At 43.5% G+C, this 17,789-nt stretch overlaps 1 protein-coding gene across 4 annotated transcripts in view; it reads right to left on the bottom strand.

Moving 5' to 3' along the window:
- Positions 1 to 17,789, bottom strand: part of FOXN3 (forkhead box N3) — a 115,141-nt gene that overhangs the window by 64,122 nt on the left and 33,230 nt on the right. The gene's annotated exons all lie outside the window — the stretch shown is intronic.

The following is a 17,789-nucleotide window of genomic DNA, read 5'->3' on the forward strand; positions in this document are numbered from 1 at the left end:
TTCATTTTGTTTTTACTAAAGAAGCTAATGCAACTTTAAGGCATTTTTGCCTTCAAGCAAGAGTCTAAAATTTCTCTTTAAAAACAGGTTGATTTTATTCAAGATGCATTCTCTTCATAAGAAGAACAATTCAGCACAGCACACACCCACACTCTCATTTAGAGGAAGAAAGAAAAAGGTTATTTGGAATAAATAATAATAAAAAACAAACCAAGTTCAAAATTTTTTCAATTTCTTTCTGAATTCTCAGTACAGCAAATTATTTGCCTTTTTTCCATGCCATCCACTAAAACACAGGGAGCTTAGGGTTCAGAGATCAGTCAGAGACCCCGACCAGAGCCACACAGCCCTCATCTCTATGCTCCACATTCCCCAACCAGCCACGATGCTGCCCAGTACCACCAGCAGCTCCAGCCATGTGCCTTCATAGCACGCTTGGCCCCATGGAAATAAAGCAAGAACCCCCAAATGAACACCTTGTTCCTTCCCTAACCAAGCAGATCTGACAGCCCATCCTCCTGCCAAGCTCAGCACCCCAGGAAAGCGCCTGGCAATGCTTATGAGAAATGGCCAAAATCATAGAAAAGGTGTTAGAACATTGCTGAGGCAGGTGGAAGGGACAGGCTTCCACGGACCTCCCCTATGGTTGGGAAACAGGCTTTCAAATAAGCCCTCTAAGCTTGAAGACAATCATATGCATTTTACTGCACAAAGTTTTTACTGAAGTTACTATCACTAAAGTACACAATCAGTACAGCAGTAAGTGCCCTGCTCCCAAATTCTAGCAGAAATTAAAAGCAAGAGACTAAATATCCTTCATTGAGATCAATATAAAGCAACTTTGCCTCTGCAGGTAATCCCCCTTGCCCTTTGCAAAGCCCCACGCGCCATTTCTGCTGTTACCTTTGCCCTTTGTCTACCACTACGAGGCAACAAAATGGAAAGCAGATGCTGCCTGTTGCATTCACGGAATGAGCAAAGTTTTGATAAAACGCCACACATTGAAAAGAAACCCACTACTTTTACAGTCATTCTGCAGACTCTTGTGCTAACATACAAAAACTTCAGTGCGCGGCTTATTTCAATAAAGTGTTAAAATACAGACCATGAAAGGATCCACGGCAATTACAAGAGTAATAAAAGCCTTCAATACTCCTGAACAAAAAGGGGAGTTCAAAGACACAGAGAGCAAGACTGAAACGACCAAAAAGAAGTTAAGTAGGCCTACATTCAGAAGCGCCAGAGTGCACTGGGGCGTGCACTTGTCTGAATGCACACGCTCACTTCACAGGGCTTAATATAACCGACTGTTTGCATTTCCTATAGCGAGCGCCAGCTCCTCAAGTGCAGCTCCTCAGCTCACACAAAGGTCAAGGGCTGCTGAGGGCGTTTGTGCTCCTGCAAACAGGCTCGATGCTTTCTATCACGGTGAGTCCGGGGCAATGTGTGGGGCAGGAGCCAACAGGCTGCGAGTGGGCAGTGGTGGAGCAGCCCTCTGACTGCACCCTACATAGTCCCCCTCCTGCACACCCTTACTTCACCCACTGCTGCCTCAGCAACGAGGACTTGCAGCGCTGCACCTCCACGTGTCTTCAAATCCAAACAGTGCTGGTGGAGATGAAAACTGGAGCAGTGGTAAAAACCCAGGCTATTGCCTGCTTCTGGGTAGGAGTGGGTTAAAGAGCAGAGGGATAACCATATATTTGAATAGACAAAATGTCTCCACCAAAGAAACAAAGCAGTAGTGATTTCTCTTATTTTCCAATTAGAAGGCCCAAGGCTCTTTTTAACAAAAACTCCAATCTGATTCAGTACAAACTCGCAAACTGAGGAAATTAACTATGCCTTCCCAGGGAAGGAAGCTGAAGAATTCAAGCATGTAAATAACATCGGCAGTGACTGGTTGAGCCTTTCAAACAACCAACTTCTGTGTTTGTGGGGCTTTGCTGGAGTTCAACTACATCGGATCAGCACTGGAGAAATCATCTTTCCATTTCCAAACTTTTGCCTATGAAGTCTCAGATGGCATTAATTATTAAAACGTATTTCAAGTTGAGAAATGAGAGTTAAGCTATCTTTCACTTTAATGTGTTCAGAAGCTGCTTCTCCCTGTACCAGATTAAGAAATCATTTTAAAAACTTTATTCTTCTAAAGACCATCTATGATTAAAAAAAAACACTGGGTCCATCCCAGGCATTTTTCCAAATGAATTGTTCCTTCAGTTTAGTCTGTAAGAGACTGGAGAATCATGACTGCTTCTGTTATGACATAAAAATATGAAACCTGCTTTATGAACTTCCATTTGCAATCAATATGTGCTGTAAGATTAATGCTTATGCAGTTGGCATTACTAACAGTGGAGTTCTTCTCCAACCTGATGAAATAAACACACTGACTGAAGTCAAATTTCATTTCTAATCCATCCCCGCAACACTAGTGAAGAAAGGCAGCTACTGGTTTGAACTGCATTGCTGCAGGAAAACCTGCAACCCGTGAGGGTCTGGACTGACTTAACCCCTTAACCAGACAGGCACAGTGTGCTTCACTGGGGATTGGATCAATAGCAAAGAGCTGAAATTGCAAACGAACATCTTGAAAGAACACTAATTAGCACAGCTAATGGATAAGAGGGTATACGAAAACCTCAACAGTTACCTGTCAAGGACCATTGGTTTGATTTGTAGAAAACACGGTCACTTGAAGCACACCCTCAGTCAAAGGAATACCCCAGAGTGCACCAGCATTTGTTGCAGAAGCACCAATTTGCTGCAAATGCCTACAAGTGACAAGTGGGCCTGGATTTCTGCTGGAGGCAGTTATCCCTCTGGAGACTCAACCAGCAGGAACCCTCAGTGCTGCAGGGCCAGCACAGGAAGCTGCCTCAGCCAGAAGGGGTAGCAGGGATGCTGTGAAGGAAAGCTTTTCCATTAGAAAATGCTGCTTTGCTGAAATACTTGAAACAATCCAGGGTTTGGGCACAGCTTTGCTGGGAGCTGCCTGGCCATTCCTGGGCACACATGGAGTGCACGGGGACAGTAGTTCCTAAAGCCAAGCACTAAAACAAAAAATAAATAAAGCCACAGTATGAATTCTCTTTAATAGCTGCAGCATTTCACAAACGTGCCAAAATCTCTCACAGGCCTCTATGCCAGAAGGGTCTGATTAACAGATTTTAAAACCCCTAACAACTGAAAACTCAAAACAAATTCAATTCTGTGGGACTGCACACCACAATTAAGGGCTGATGAAAACACAGAGACAGCAAATGGAGAGCAGTGCATTTGCTCCTGGCCCGTCCAAAGTGCAACAGGAGGTGGAGGGAGAGCACAGAAGAGGTAACCATTCGCCCAGCGAATGCCTTGCAAAGATGAGTGACTGAAGCAATTCTACACCTAGGCCAAGGCAGCAGCTTTGTGAAAAGCTGTGGTGGGAAGAAATGCAACTCTCCCCTTCCTGAGCAGCACAACGACACCTGAGGAGAGACTGGAGAACATCAGCTCGTTGGCTACCCCTTGCCTAGGGCTGGTAGCACTTTCAGCTCAGTAGTGGAACTGAATCTCCCAGGAGTGAAGGCATTGCTGCAGGGCCTTCATCGCCAACCCATTCCACAGCTAAATTTCTTACTACAGATTCACCTGCACTTGTGACAACCAGTGAGTTGAAGATGCCCAAGGAAGGCATCAAACTTAGAAAAAACGAGTTGCCTTTTCAAAGCAACCAGCAGAGCCTCTTGTGGGCTGGGAAATCCACTTACAAAAGCTTCTGAAAAGCAAAAAAAAATAAAAAAAATAAAAAAAATAAAATAAAATAAAATAAAATAAAATGAAATAAAATAAAATAAATAGTACAATCATTCTCACATTCAAAATAGCAAATAGCAATAGGTGTTCTTGTCTGCCTGGAGTCCATGAAACCCTGCATCATCTGCAGCAGGGAATGTTGCTCTTGGAATGTGTGTTCAGCTCCAGAGGCAAGCTGGACTCAGCCTACAGCCAGAAGGTTCTAATGGACTCCCAGCCAAGCCACAAGGCTCTGATACGTACCACTTCTTGAGAAGTCAGCTTTGGATGAAGAGCTAACTGAGACAAAAACGTTGGAAGAATGTTTTTCTGGGAATACAGTATCCTTCAGTGCTTCAAGGTGAGCAGCACTTCAGGCCAAAAAACCTGGGTTCTCCAGTGGTCAATGGGAAAGCAGAGAGGCGCATCCCTCGTGCTGCCAGATTGCCTCCAGTGCTCCTCAATCCCTGCAGTATTGCCAAATCACACTCAGCATTCTGCCCAGCCTGGATGTCCGTGCTGAGCTGCATCTTCCAGGAGCTGGTACCTACCCAGTGCTGCAGGGAGGCCTCGGTGCCGTGCATCTGGCTGCGCTGCAGTTACGTTGAAGCATCTGCCACTCGCATTACCAATTTTGAGCGATAGGAAAGCATTTATGCACTGCTGCAACTCTAACACTGCATTTTGTTAACAAGGAAAAAGCCTGCACAATCCCTGCCAGCAGCTCGCTGGCAGTTAATATCACAATTAGCTATCGCCTGGCAACAGTCAAGCAAGCTTCCTCTCAAATCAAAGGGGAAAAAAAAACCTGCCAAACTGGGCTAATGACAATACATAAAAAATAACTGGAAGGGACGCATTAAGGTATTTCCTGATTTTAATGAAACCTGACTACTTTAGAGATTTTAAAAATACAAACCCATTACTCTATCCTCTCAGATTTTCCGTAACTGACACTACATTATTCTTAAGAAGATTTATGAATTCACAATACCAGTTTTTAATTTATGAAGACTGATCTAATATTCTGGTAATGCTCCTCTTCCCTCTGCACTTCAGGCTTTTGTTGTCTCTCGGTATCTCTCAGTCACTGCGACAGGCGGCGTGGAGACTTTCAGCTCCTGGATGGAGCTTCTCCTGGCTCCCCCAGGGTGCCTAACACATTTGTGAGTGAATAATAAAGATTCTGATCTCTCGCGCACTTTAAATGAGTTTTCTATATGTCAGGACTGCCAGAGGGATTACATCTAAATTTTTATTAAAGACAAAAGAAAAGTTGCACAGGAAAGCTATTCACAAATGGAACACCTGAAAATAAAATATAATGTTACTTTGTGAAGGATAGTGGAAAGTTGGCCGGGTCTTTGTATTCCTCAAATAGCCAAAGCCATTCTCCTGCCACTGTCTTCATTTAATATAAGTAATTAAGCAAACAAGTAGAAAAGGAAAAAAACAGGAATTAAAAAAAAAAAAAAAACCTCATATTTTTTAGATGTGAGATGAAAAGGGTGATGCCTGTTTTCAAGAAAAACATGGCCATGCGCTCTTTGGAGTCCATCAATGACTCGGCTGTGGGGCTTAAGGGATCATTCTCACTGCTGAAGTGATATATGAAGCTTTCTCATCCCCTAGTGAGACTGTGGCCTTTCAGAAAGAATTTCAGTCTTTCCAGAGAGCTGAGTATGTATTTGTGGACAACAATGGAAGAATTTCTCTTTAAAGAAATTAAATATATATATATATATATATATCCTTATTTTTATAGAGTTGTTTCAAATATATGGTTATTTGAAGTATTTGAACACTGAAGTAGGAAAAAGTCCAGATATATTTAGAAATTCACTGGGAAACAACCATCCCACATTACTTTCAATTAGAACAGATTCGTCTCCAGCGGGAATCAGGAGATGCCGTCTATTGGCCTCCAATTCTCATTCTGCCTCTACCTCTGAAGCATGTTGTGACTCCAGGCAAGTCACTTCTTTATTCCTCAGTTTTATTTTTCTTCTTTTGGGAAGAGCAGAAATACATCCTTACCAACACAGCCTGCACACCTCTGGGAGGAATAAAGAACTGTTAAGTAACAAGACATTAGATGAGGAAAAAGTCTTTTGAAGTACATGTAACTAAAGAAGGAACAAGACAGCACATTTCTACTAGAGGACTGGTTGTTATTTTCCCCTGCTTTCCTCATTTTCAAGTAAGGAAAAACACTGCAGGTCACTTCACATACCGTAAGGCTGTCTTTCTCCTTAATCCACAGCTGTTATTACCTGGCTCCTCGGCCATTTATCACTGGATGAAATCCCGATGGTCTTTGGCTGGGAAACCTTAGAACTGCACACAGCTGCCCATGTGCTACGAAGCATGTCTGCACCAGTTCATGCAGGCATGGCAGGCCAGTTCCTGAAGCCCAGGTGATTCCAACTGTGGACAGCTAGCGACCTTGAGACCGCTGCAGGTCTGGCCTCCTTTGGACTGCAGCTGCATCAAACGCTGACCTGCTCACTGGAGAGAAGTCTGGCTCTCTTCTACTCTACGAAACCAGAAAGGGAGCACTCTGGTATTTTGATTACAAGCTTTGTCTGATGCAAAACAAGAGAGGGGAAGAAGACCTTAACTTGCAATTTGATATGAAGAGTCTATTCAGAGTTAATGCTAAAAAATCAAACACGGCTTTGGAGAACTTTGATGCATTGGAGCAACTGAGCCACCAGCTAGGCACACCAATACAAGCACCCTCCCAGTCTGAAACCCATCAAAACTTAACACAGCCTAAGATGGCTCAATTTACTTCTGTTACTCTGGAGTTCTATTTATTACAGCTGCAGAATTTCAGCAGCTCTGTCGCACACCTGCCTGGATTTCACAGTTATTTCTGTGTCAGGCTCCCACTTATATTTCCACCCATGGCGTGACCACAGCCCATCCATCAGCCAGACATGAGATAAACAATAGACACATCTCTGCTAAGAACAGCTTGTCATCCATTGGTGAGAACATGCTTCTTGTTAATTGCAATGATGTACCTTGAATACGCATGAAGTCACAGACATGGACACAGTAGAGCAAATCTGATCTCCAACAAAACAGAAATAGATGGCAAAAAGAAAGAGGAGGCCTTCAAGTCCCCCACTCAAAATGTTTCATGCCACTTGCTGAAATTCTTATTTATCTGCCATGGTGTGATTCCTCATTCCATCAGTTTAAGTACCAGCAAAACTCAAAACCAAGCATGACCCGCAGGCTGCTGTCAATATGAACTCCCCTCTATCACTTTCTCAAAGCCAAGGCGCTTACCAGCAGAAATTTTCCATACTTGGTCTTTCTCATTAATCTTGAATGAATGTGGTTCAGGCGATTCAGAACTAATCTGGCTTCTGGAATTACAGAAGCAGAGGACAAAACGAATGTTTAACCTCTCCCCTGGAACACTTAACCTCTCCCAGATGCTGAGGGTATTTTTCCCGGGGAAGCTTAATGTGCTCAGAGGCTCCGCAGCACAGCGTGCTCCTCTGCAGCAGTGATGTGTGGCACTGGGCTGCACAACACTCTGCTCGATGCACATATCAAAAAGTTAGGCAAACATGGAAAAAGTGATTATAATATTAATAATAAATAGAAGTTGAGCACTCACATATTTGGAGAGCCCCAATTACAGTTTATGATTGTACCTCTTCACACGTATTGGCTACAAGAGCCCTGCATTCAGTGGTCACAGACTTCTCCTATCCCCTAGAAGATAACTGCCTGAAGATCGCAGAGCATGATGTGAGAAGTGCTCAAAAGTTGAAGGACAGACACAGTTTGTGGGTGCTTCTATCATCAGCACACAAGTTCAACACATAAACTTCAAGTTATCCTTAGATAAACAACTTTAGAAAGTAACTGCTAAGGCATAAAAAATGAATATATTTCACTCATTCACAGTCCTGTGATCATTCAGTTTGAAGAACCCCCATAAGGGTTAGTAGACCAAGTCAGAGCAGGAACATTCAACTCCCAGCCTCTGCTGACCCTGACTGAGAGCTGTGTAGGACTTGTGCTTCCCAGATCTCCATTTGCTACCCCACTCTGTCCTCCAATCCAACTGCACTCTACCTACTTCCGCGGCAGAAACAACCATGGCATCCAACCCCCAGTATCTTCTGCTGAAGATTTTCAAAGCAGAGCTATGAAATAATGCATTTCACACATTCTGCAGATCTAACAGTAAACAAATACTCAGAGGACTTCATTTTTACTCATTTTTAAATTATCTTTAGCCACTTTCATCTTGGCAAAAAATAAACCTCCCACCTGTAATGGGAAATAACATTCAGAGTGCATCTTTATCCCCAATTCTTAACTCTCAGAACAGCTGTTCAGCCTGTTGAGAATAGTAACACTATACTTAACAGCTCTGTAATAATTTTCTCAAGTTATAGTTTAACCTGCACAAATGAAGAGACTGATCAAGGAAAAGAAGAGCTGACCCTTCTGTAATTTATAGCAACAACTTACACATCTACTTTTAAGCCAGCAATTCTTTGTATGACAGATGAAGTTGAATCTTTACCAAGGAGACTATTTTTCCAGAAAATGCCGTATAGTACTGCTGTTTCAACAAATCTCAGCTTTCTCAGTGGAATCTGGTGATCTGGTCTATGCTTTCTTCCTTTGGCTTCTTCTCATTTGTTTGCATGGAAATTGAAAGTGACCCAGTAAGATACAGTTTCAACACTCTGGTCTTCACTCTGGAATTTGCAGGAGACAAAGCAGAGGTAGAGCAATAAAGGCTGCATGAGGGAAGATAGGGCTGAGCATGACAATTGCTCATGCTTCAGATAGGTTTGTGTGAGATACTGGTTTCTACATCTCTGCATTATCAGCTGCAATTTCATGTAGGGAAGGCTGAAAAAAAATTGTCACAAACATGAAAAAAGCCACGAACCTGCAAGCAGCTTAATTTACTACTTCCATATGGTATATTTAGAGAGCAGTTTGGCAATAATCTTGTGGGAAAACACAGAGCCTAGAGAGAAAGTCTAGGCCATTTATTCTCTCTTGATAAAACTCAGGAAAGTTGAAAAGACAAAGGCCAGCACGACAATTTAGTGATCCTCTGTGCACCTTGCTCAACAGATATGGTTTAACAGGAGGTTAAACTCTCCTGGATGAGCCAAGTTCTGCAAGCTCTATCTGCTTGTGGGCAGCCCTGAAAAGGGGGTATTTACCAGTGAAGAGAAATATCTCCGCGGGCACCAAAAGAAGCTGTTAAGGATGGCCAAGGTTATGTCAGCTACTGTGCAATTCTCCTTCCAATTGATTCAGTATCTGCCATGTAGTTGCAAAAAAAAACCTCATTAGTATTAACTAGCAAAAATATGTTCATGAGTGCATCTGCACTCTCACTCTCTCTCTGTAATTAATCCCTGGAGTAAAGCTGTTCCTCAGATCACCTCAAATATAGAAAATCAATGAGTTAGATTACAGGAAACAATTAATTATGGTTCACTGGTGTTTAGAAAATGACACTGACACCCTGACATCTCCAGATAGCGTCTGTGCCCTCCAAAGCAGCAAATCACAGAAAGTAGCAAACCCTGCTCTTCAGATATCAGATGACCTCAAGCTCGCTCATTCTAGTGAAATGACCCTAATCAGTCATAAATGAATGGGACATAACCTTTTAAACATTAAAGACACAATTAATTTACAGAGCATCCATTCACTACAACCAATTAAGCAAAAATATTTTCTTCACACATTAATGTAACTTCTGACAAACCATGAGGGAGAAAATGGAATAAGCTGCTCTGCCACACACCATTCCAGCTAATTCTCATGCTAGTGACTTCATTCATAATCACGTCTCTTCTACTCAGTCATACATAGCTGAATTTTCCAGCCAACACAGAAACAGCTGTAAGCAAACATGCATGGACTGGGAAGCAGCAAGTCCGTCCCTGTGCAGTCCTGACCTTCCAGCTGTCTGCCATGAGATGCAGCCAGCAGCGCTGCAGCTCTCGGCTCAGCTGCAGCACACTGAGGCATCAGATCCTTTTGGGAAATCCCTGAGCCTTGATTTTACGTCACAAAGAAGCACGAAGTGATGCAGGGTGTGAGCAGAAATTGTTGTCATCTTAGTGGACCCTTCATCCTTTTGCTTTCCTACTCATTGTAAGAGGACCTGCCACTCTCTTGTCATTGCTAACCTCTGCCTGAGTCTCTCCTCTCTTGAGTACCTTTTGGGTTTTATTAATGTCTCCATTTCAGAAAGTTTATGGCTAATGTGTAGAGCCTTTAGCATCTCAGCACGTGACCACTTTACATCTAAAGCCTTATTAAGCCAATCAGACAAATCCCATCAACAGTAGGAGAGCTTGTGTTTCTTCCCAAATCCCCATTCTCGCTTTTTGTGTGGGAACTCCAGCAGTGGGCTCACCCCTTGGACTCTTCCCTTTTATTGGAGGGTGCCTGGAATAGGCTGTGAGCATAGAAAGCACCAGGCCACATTCACTAGATTGTATGAGAACAGCACAGCAGAACAAAGCCTGAAATGGACAAAATATAGCATTTAACTAGTGCTTTGGATGAGAATTAAAATGCCTGTATACAAAGAAGTCCAAGAAAGCAGCTCACCTCCATAAACAGTATGCAGAAATTCCTGTTTTGGTTCTTATGCATGGAGAAAAATATTCCCCACAAATGAAAGGGAGATTTATGCAAGCACTATGCTGCACATGCAGTCCAGCCGTGCCCAAGTGGCAAGATGATGCTTGCTGACCTCAGTGCCACGTGAGCTGGCAGCTTTGAGAATCTGCCTGTGAAAGCACACTGAGCAAGCACTAGTGTGAAAAGCAGCAGTACAGGGACCCAGGAGCAAGGCAGCATTCACTTCTTCATTCTGAGACACTCCCCAGACTAGTGGGCACAGTAAACTGAAAGCAGCACTTTCAAGCCTGCTTACCTGGGTTTTTCATTCCGAGAAGCTTCACTGAAAAGGAAAAAGAAGGCTGGTAACAGAAAAAAAACATGACCTCTGGACACTGAGTATAAGCCAGCCCAAGAGAAACGCCTTCCATCTTGAGAAGGAAGATTCACCACTTCACACAGTCTTACTGTCACTACACAGAAAAAAATTCAAATGAAACCTATCATGTCTGCAACTCTCCTCTGAAAACCCCTTTTTAAAATTCTCTTTCGAGATAGAGAGGGAAGGGAGAGAGAGGCTGCTCCATCCAGACAAGCTCCAGCCTTCAGCCCTAAAAACTTGTGTGGACAGTGGGTGCTTTCAGTAAGACAGCACTGCTCCAAGCTTGCTTTCCTTCTAAAGAAAGGGGCTGACGGGAGCAGGGAAGCTGTCTGAGCTGCAGCTCTGCACGAGACAGCAAGTGGCCCTAGGGCTCAGCTCTGCACTAGGGGATGGCAGGGGGCTGGTGCCTGCCTCATGGTAACCAGCAGAAAAAGGAAAGAAAGGAGTTCAATCAGCTTCCCTTCCTTGGCTCTCCTTCTAAAGAATACAAATAAGCTTCCTGAGAAACAACAGGCCTTCTGATGAGCCAGGAGCTTTCCTCTGGTTCTGTTTGTTTATTAAAAACACTTTGATTTTGCAGGAAGAGCTAACAAATGCGACTGGAAATCAACTTAGTTAAAGAACCTTAAAAACCAACAGGACACAGATCTTCTACTTCAGCCACTAAACGGGATTGTCTCACTGGCTTGAGCAAAACTGTTGAATTACTTCCCCAACAAAAGAAAGGCACTCTTAGGTCCCATAATCTCATTTCAAATCCTTTTACCCACTCCCTACTCTTTTTGGCCTTGAAATCACAATCCTCTTTCAGTAATCTCAGCACTAATTGGTGCCAGCACTCCAGTTCCTCTTGCCATGTCTTCTTCCCTCCCTCCCATATTGTTCAGGTGCTGAAAAGGATGGTGGGCCAGGGCTCAGCGCCCCTGTAGTGAGCCTGTTCTCCTGCAAAGTAACTGTTCGTAATTAGCAGGAAGCATTGCATCTTTAAATAGCACAGCAAGCGCTGCAAGGCTCTGCAGAGCCAAAGGAGCACTCGGGCACTGTTTCAGAAGCTCCAGGAGCTTGCTGGCGATCTGTAGGCTGGGCACGCTGCTGTCTGGGGCTGGCTGGCCATCTGCAGGCTGGGCATGCTGGTTTTTGGGGCTGGCCATGGGCACCTCCAGCACTGCAGCAATGCTGCAAGCAGCATTCGGTCAGGATGGCGGTAAGACAGCCTTTGTTTAAGAAATATTTGAGAATATGAATCCCTGAAAAATGGTAAGAAAAGAGGAGCTTTAAGCAAGCCTACTACTTTCCAGCTAATGACTGCATTTGCAGGTAGTGCTAGAAGGAAACAAAGACTCCTCTCACCAAGTGCTACCCGTGCACTTTCTGTAATTGGAAACCCCAGTCCTGCGAGTTCATTAAAAACAAACAAGAAAAGCTATCTCCAGTGGATATCCATTTCCAGCAAACCTAAGGCTAGCATTAAGCTTTGATTCAGGAAAAATAATCCAAAGGCTTCTAAAGTTCTTCAAGCTGGCAGAATTACATCACAGAGTGTGTGCATCGAGTTTTGACACTGAGATATTATGTGGTGCTGTGTCCTGCCTTGAAGCTGAAGGGCAGTGAGGAATGCCACCCGAGGAACCTAGATTGCCTGCATCACACCCCCAAGCACTGCTCTGAAGTACGAATGCAATTGCCATTGCATTCTTACTTCCCCAACCCCATTCACTAATTCATGCCCTCGGGCATCTACAATCAGGTATGGTACAAGGAACGCCTTAGCAAAGGCTAAGACACAACTGACACACTCCTGAAAGATGCACCATGTGCATGGAGCCAAGTCCTGCAGCAGCTGGCACGACAACCCAAGGTCTCACTGGACGTAGGGAACCCACTGGTGCAACAAGACAGTTCCAGAGGCTTCTGTGCAAAAAGGTGTACAGCCTGGTTGTCACCGGGGAAGAAAGCACAAGCTGTTTCTGCAGACAGTGTGGGTATGCAACAACCACAAGAAAAGATCATGCGACTTATTTCCAATCACAGAAATGGACAGCAGGCTTGAGCAGAATTCTGAAGTTCCCAGTGATTCTTCATTTGCCCATAGCTCGACATCAGCAAGCGTCTTAGTGGCTTTCAACATAAGATTGTGGAATAAGGAGGCTCAGCTTTGTGTACACTCCTACCCTATGAATGTCAGAATATCCAACCAAAAAAAAATCCCTGGCACAGCTCCTTGCTGAGGCAACAGCGACCCATAATCAGCTGGAACAGGAGCATTTGAATTTCCCATCTCTGGAAAATGCCATCTGCAGCCTCTGAGCACAGGATCTGTCACTCACTCCCGTTTGCCTCTGTGTCAGAAATTGGAGGCGAAACGCTCTCCTCAGGTCATCCAATTCTGCCTTTTGCCAACAGAAAACTCCTTCCCATGGCCCATTTTCTGAGATTTTATTGAGTCTGCTTCTCAGCACTTTGCCAGATGGATTTCAAATAATTTCCTTTAAGAGATTAATGCAGCTAATAAGTTCATTATTTGCGCCTGGTCAGTGACCAAGACAGGCCAGAGCCTGTTTGTTTGTTTCCTCCTCACAGTGGTGAGTTTTCCACCCGAGTGTCTAAATCCATTCACAACATCAACACGGCAGAGCCAGGGAGACATCCCCATGAAAGCTGAGCTCCTGCCTTCGCAGAGGGATTCCAATTACTTGTTTGTTTCACCAAAATGATTGTTCTTCTCTGTCCTGCTGGAGGTGAGCAAGCAGCCAGCAACAGCCCATGCCTACAGCCCCTTCTCCCCAGCCCTGGAGACTCCTAGGATGTGCTTGCTCATTTCGGTGCACTTCCAACTCCCAGCCCAGCCCAGGATTAGCAAAGAATTAAGTTAGAGAATAATTAGATTAGGAATACCCTACTGACATGCACGTGAGTACAAAGATGCAGTTACTACTAAACTGTGCTGTGCACATCAACCTACCCCACCAGGCTCATAAGGGCTAGGCAATCACCAAGTTGTGGCAGGGCTTCTCCCTTCACATCTGCAGCTTTACCCGGCACTGAAAAACTTTTCTATAGCATGGAAGTGACTTGAGAACATGGGTCTGCAAGTCAGGAAACAGCAGCTTTAGAGCACTTACCTGCCAAAATGCACCTAAATGGTGCTTCCATGCTCTTCTGTACAGAAACATCTGGGAGTGAAATAAGCCGTAGTTTTCCTATTACAGCACTGGGCCATCTAACCAGTCTCAGGAAGATGACGGCTCAGTAACACATGCAGGATTGTTTCAAGAAAGCTCATGTTCCTCCTCCAAAGCCCCAATCCTTTAAAAGATAAACAACCAGGTTCCAGTGCACACCATGGCTCTACAAGCATCAGCATAACTGAAGGGACAGCTCGGTACCATGCAAGGGCACTTATAAAGACTTTGCAAAGGCCGAAAAGGAAACACAGACAGAAGGATCAAAAAACCAAAACCAAAACATAACATTCTGCTGAGTAATCAGAAGGAGCAGCTCCCTGGAACCAGCCTGAGCATCGCTGCATGCTCCACCAGCGTGCTATGGACAGAGCATAAGCATGCTTCTGTTGTCTTTGGTTAGCCAGATCCTGCCTGTCAGCAGTGCTCTCTGAGAGCACAAATTAGAAGCAAAAAATTAGCTTTTTTTTTTTTTTGGTCAGTACCATTCAATGCAGAGTGAGCTCCTAAACCTCTTGCTCCAGTTATCCCTACAACTTACTGCCATTTCTTCTTAAAGCAGAGACCACTTCTAGCATTTACAGCAGAAATTTCCAGTTTCTTTCTCCCTAAATCTCAGCAATGCTATTTCTACCTCTGAAGCGAAAAGCAGCAAAAGAAAGCAGCGAAAGAAAGATCTACACTGCTTGAGCAATACTGCTGATTATGGCTCCTCAACTATCACGGAATAAACGTGTTTGTATAAAGTCTTCCTTTTATATTATGCTGTACTCGCAAGTAGGAAAATAAAAGCTGACTGTTCCAGAAGTTTTGTTTGTTATTAATTCCCTTAAGTCTAGAAAATGATTTCATTCTAATTAATTGTCTTATTTATTTTTTTAATCTCATGAGAAAAAATGGTCGTCTTCATCTTTCATATGCAAAACAGCTAACCAAAGAACCATTTTTCATACAGAGAATGAACTCCAATTAATAGAAATCTTAAGTACTTGGGGAGCTGCTATGAATTCTGCCACAGATCAGACAGCTGGCTGGAAAAAAAAATCTCTTTTCAGGAACGTTACATAATTAAAAGTAACCCAATTTTTAATTTTTTTTTTTATTTTGTTACATATTTTTCTACACCTGCTAATGCCAATAAAGCATAAAAATAAACGAAACCCAAATCAACCTCAATTTGCTAAGTCTAGATCTCTCCCTTCACATGGGGAACTGCACCCTGTACAACCAACCACCTGGCACAACTTCCCAATGCTCCATCTTCAGTATCTGCACTGCTACGCAATTAAGTGTCTGCAAATTTCACATACTCCAGCTTAAGAAACACGAACAAACAGAGATTAAAATCTAGAGTGATATAAAATTCTAGACACTGGAATTCAAATGCCAAAGGAGTCTGCTCTGATCATTGTAGCTTTTCAAACAAATCTTAGGAAGCTTTCCAAGTAGCTGGCAATTACTGTTCAAACAGGATTTCTTTTAGAAGGGTATACAATAAAGTCATGATAAAAACAGCTACAGAAAAAATGTAGTGAGAGGTATACAGCTCTGCAAAATTTATAGAACCCAAGAAGACAACAGAAAGCCATCAGGGAAGTCAAAATCAGCAGCACAAACCCTGACAGCAGCAGCAAGGGGAAACGGGCTGTAAACAAATGCAAAGATCAGCCCCAGCTGGAGGGAGCTGGACATTGGCTGCTACCTTCAAAAGGAGAACTCTAATAAACTGCAGCTATTCCTCTTTCACAAATGAAGTCCATGTAGTACTGACTCTAATACCAAAAATATGTCATACAAGCTAATAAAAAGAAAATTTAACAACTGCACGCATGCCGCAGCAAGCCAAGAAAGAAATGCATTTACATTTGTATTAGCAAGACCCACTGGCTGCGCAATCCCGGATGCCTTAAGAGCAGAGCAATGAAAAATTACAGTACATAACTGAAGCACAACACAAGCCTACAGAGCAAGTTCTGGCAATTAACAGGAGGAGATTGCCAACAAAGCAAAATGACTCAGAGGGAAAAGAAAGGGAAGATGGGTTACAAGGCTCTGATCCATGCTGGTATTTGAGCTGCCCGATCTCCTCACTCCTTAGCTCTTAAAAAGGAAAAAAAGATCTTGAAACCCAGAGGTCTGAATTCCGCGCTTTGCAAAGCAGACCTACACACATCCTGGGCAGCCCCACAGCCTCCAGTGTGGCCATCCTCTGGCAGCCATAAGCATCCTGCCAACACAGTGAGCCGCTCGGCTGCGTGCGCCGGACATCGCACTGCCTGCACAGACCCTCTGCGTGCTGCTCACTGCTCTCTGAGTACTTACACTGTTGTAATGGAAATTGGTTACCTTCAGGAAAATAACACATTCTGTTTGTAAGTGCAAAAAGGGAGTAGCTTTCCTGGCAGCCACGACACCTTTTGACATAAAGCACTCTCAATATGCATACATGCCTGAGCACTCAAACCCCAGAGGTCTGTGCCTTTATTGCTATATGTGGTCATAGGAAAAAAAACAAAAGTCTCAGACTCAAAATGTGAAACCTTATCAAAAGCATAGTAACATCAAAACCTCCAAGCTGCATGAAACCCACATCTGGCTCAGGCTGGAGCTTCCAGGAATAATGAAAGTTTCCCAGAAAGCCTAAGAAGGGCACAGCAAGGTGCACCTGTGCTTGTTACTGCAGCCCAGGCTGGCGTGAAATTTCAGCATGGTGGATTCAGACCCAAACACCCCATGGAGCCCCATGGGCTCATCCAGGCTGCATCTGTGTTTGCTGTGGACTTGGCTTTTGAATAAAAGTCTATCTTTTGGAGGTCTATTGCCTAACCCCCCTCCTCCCTTAACTCACATCAAAATAGAGAACATCATGCAGATTCTGTATTTTACAAAGCAGCTTTAGGATTTAGAAACAGAACAAATGCCCTCAGCAACTACACATAGTCCTGTACACAGGCACGCTGCCTTCAGGGCTATCAAAAACGTTAGGAAACCCAACAGTAGGGTTTTTCAAAATGTACCTAAAATAACCTCTTAATTCTTGTTTACGTTTAAATGCACCAAAATCGCTTGACAGATTTTCTGTAAACAACTACAAGGCTCCCCAAATTAAGTTCGAATATCTGTGAAGCAATGAGGTATAGACAGCCAAGCTGTCACCTTCAGAGATTCATCACACCTTTACCAAAAGAGCAAAACAAGCCCATCTTAGTTCACAAAGGGAAAGGGGAAAAAACACTTCACCAGGCCACCACAGCATAAAGCACATCAGAGAGGGAAAAAGCAGTGCCTCTCCCTCAGGTTGGGAAGGCAGTTTCTCTCTTTTCAGCCACACAGGGCTTTGCTGAGGATGGAAATTTCCCTACAATAATTACCCCACATCCCCAAAAAAAGAGGGTTTAGATAAGCAGACTTGATTCTAATGAAACTTTTGGTTTTTCCAAGTCAAAATTCAAAAAACAAAAGTGTAAAGAAGGCTCAGTCTGAAAACAGGCTCTATGCCTCATGTTTCAAAACTTCAAAACAAGACATTTTAATGCAGTTTAAGCTCTCTTCATTTTTATGTCTCTGAGCCATGAAGTTCCTATGAAATGAAAAATAATTTTACTCCAACAAAAAACAGTCCCAACAGAGCAGGAGTAATAGGGTCCACTTTTACACAGAAAGATCCGACAATCTGAGGACGGGTTCAGACATGCAAAACTGGATACAGAGAAATCCAGGTATTGTGGTGATGAACAGTCCCCAGAGCCAGGAGAAAGGTGGTTACTGATCACCACACCCCCCTAGTGTACAGCAGAAGTCAATCCATA

This window comes from Centrocercus urophasianus, unplaced genomic scaffold (genome assembly GCF_019232065.1).
Source record: "Centrocercus urophasianus isolate 14NV4802_14NV808 unplaced genomic scaffold, USGS_Curo_1.0 seq_14, whole genome shotgun sequence".
Taxonomy (NCBI): domain Eukaryota; kingdom Metazoa; phylum Chordata; class Aves; order Galliformes; family Phasianidae; genus Centrocercus; species Centrocercus urophasianus.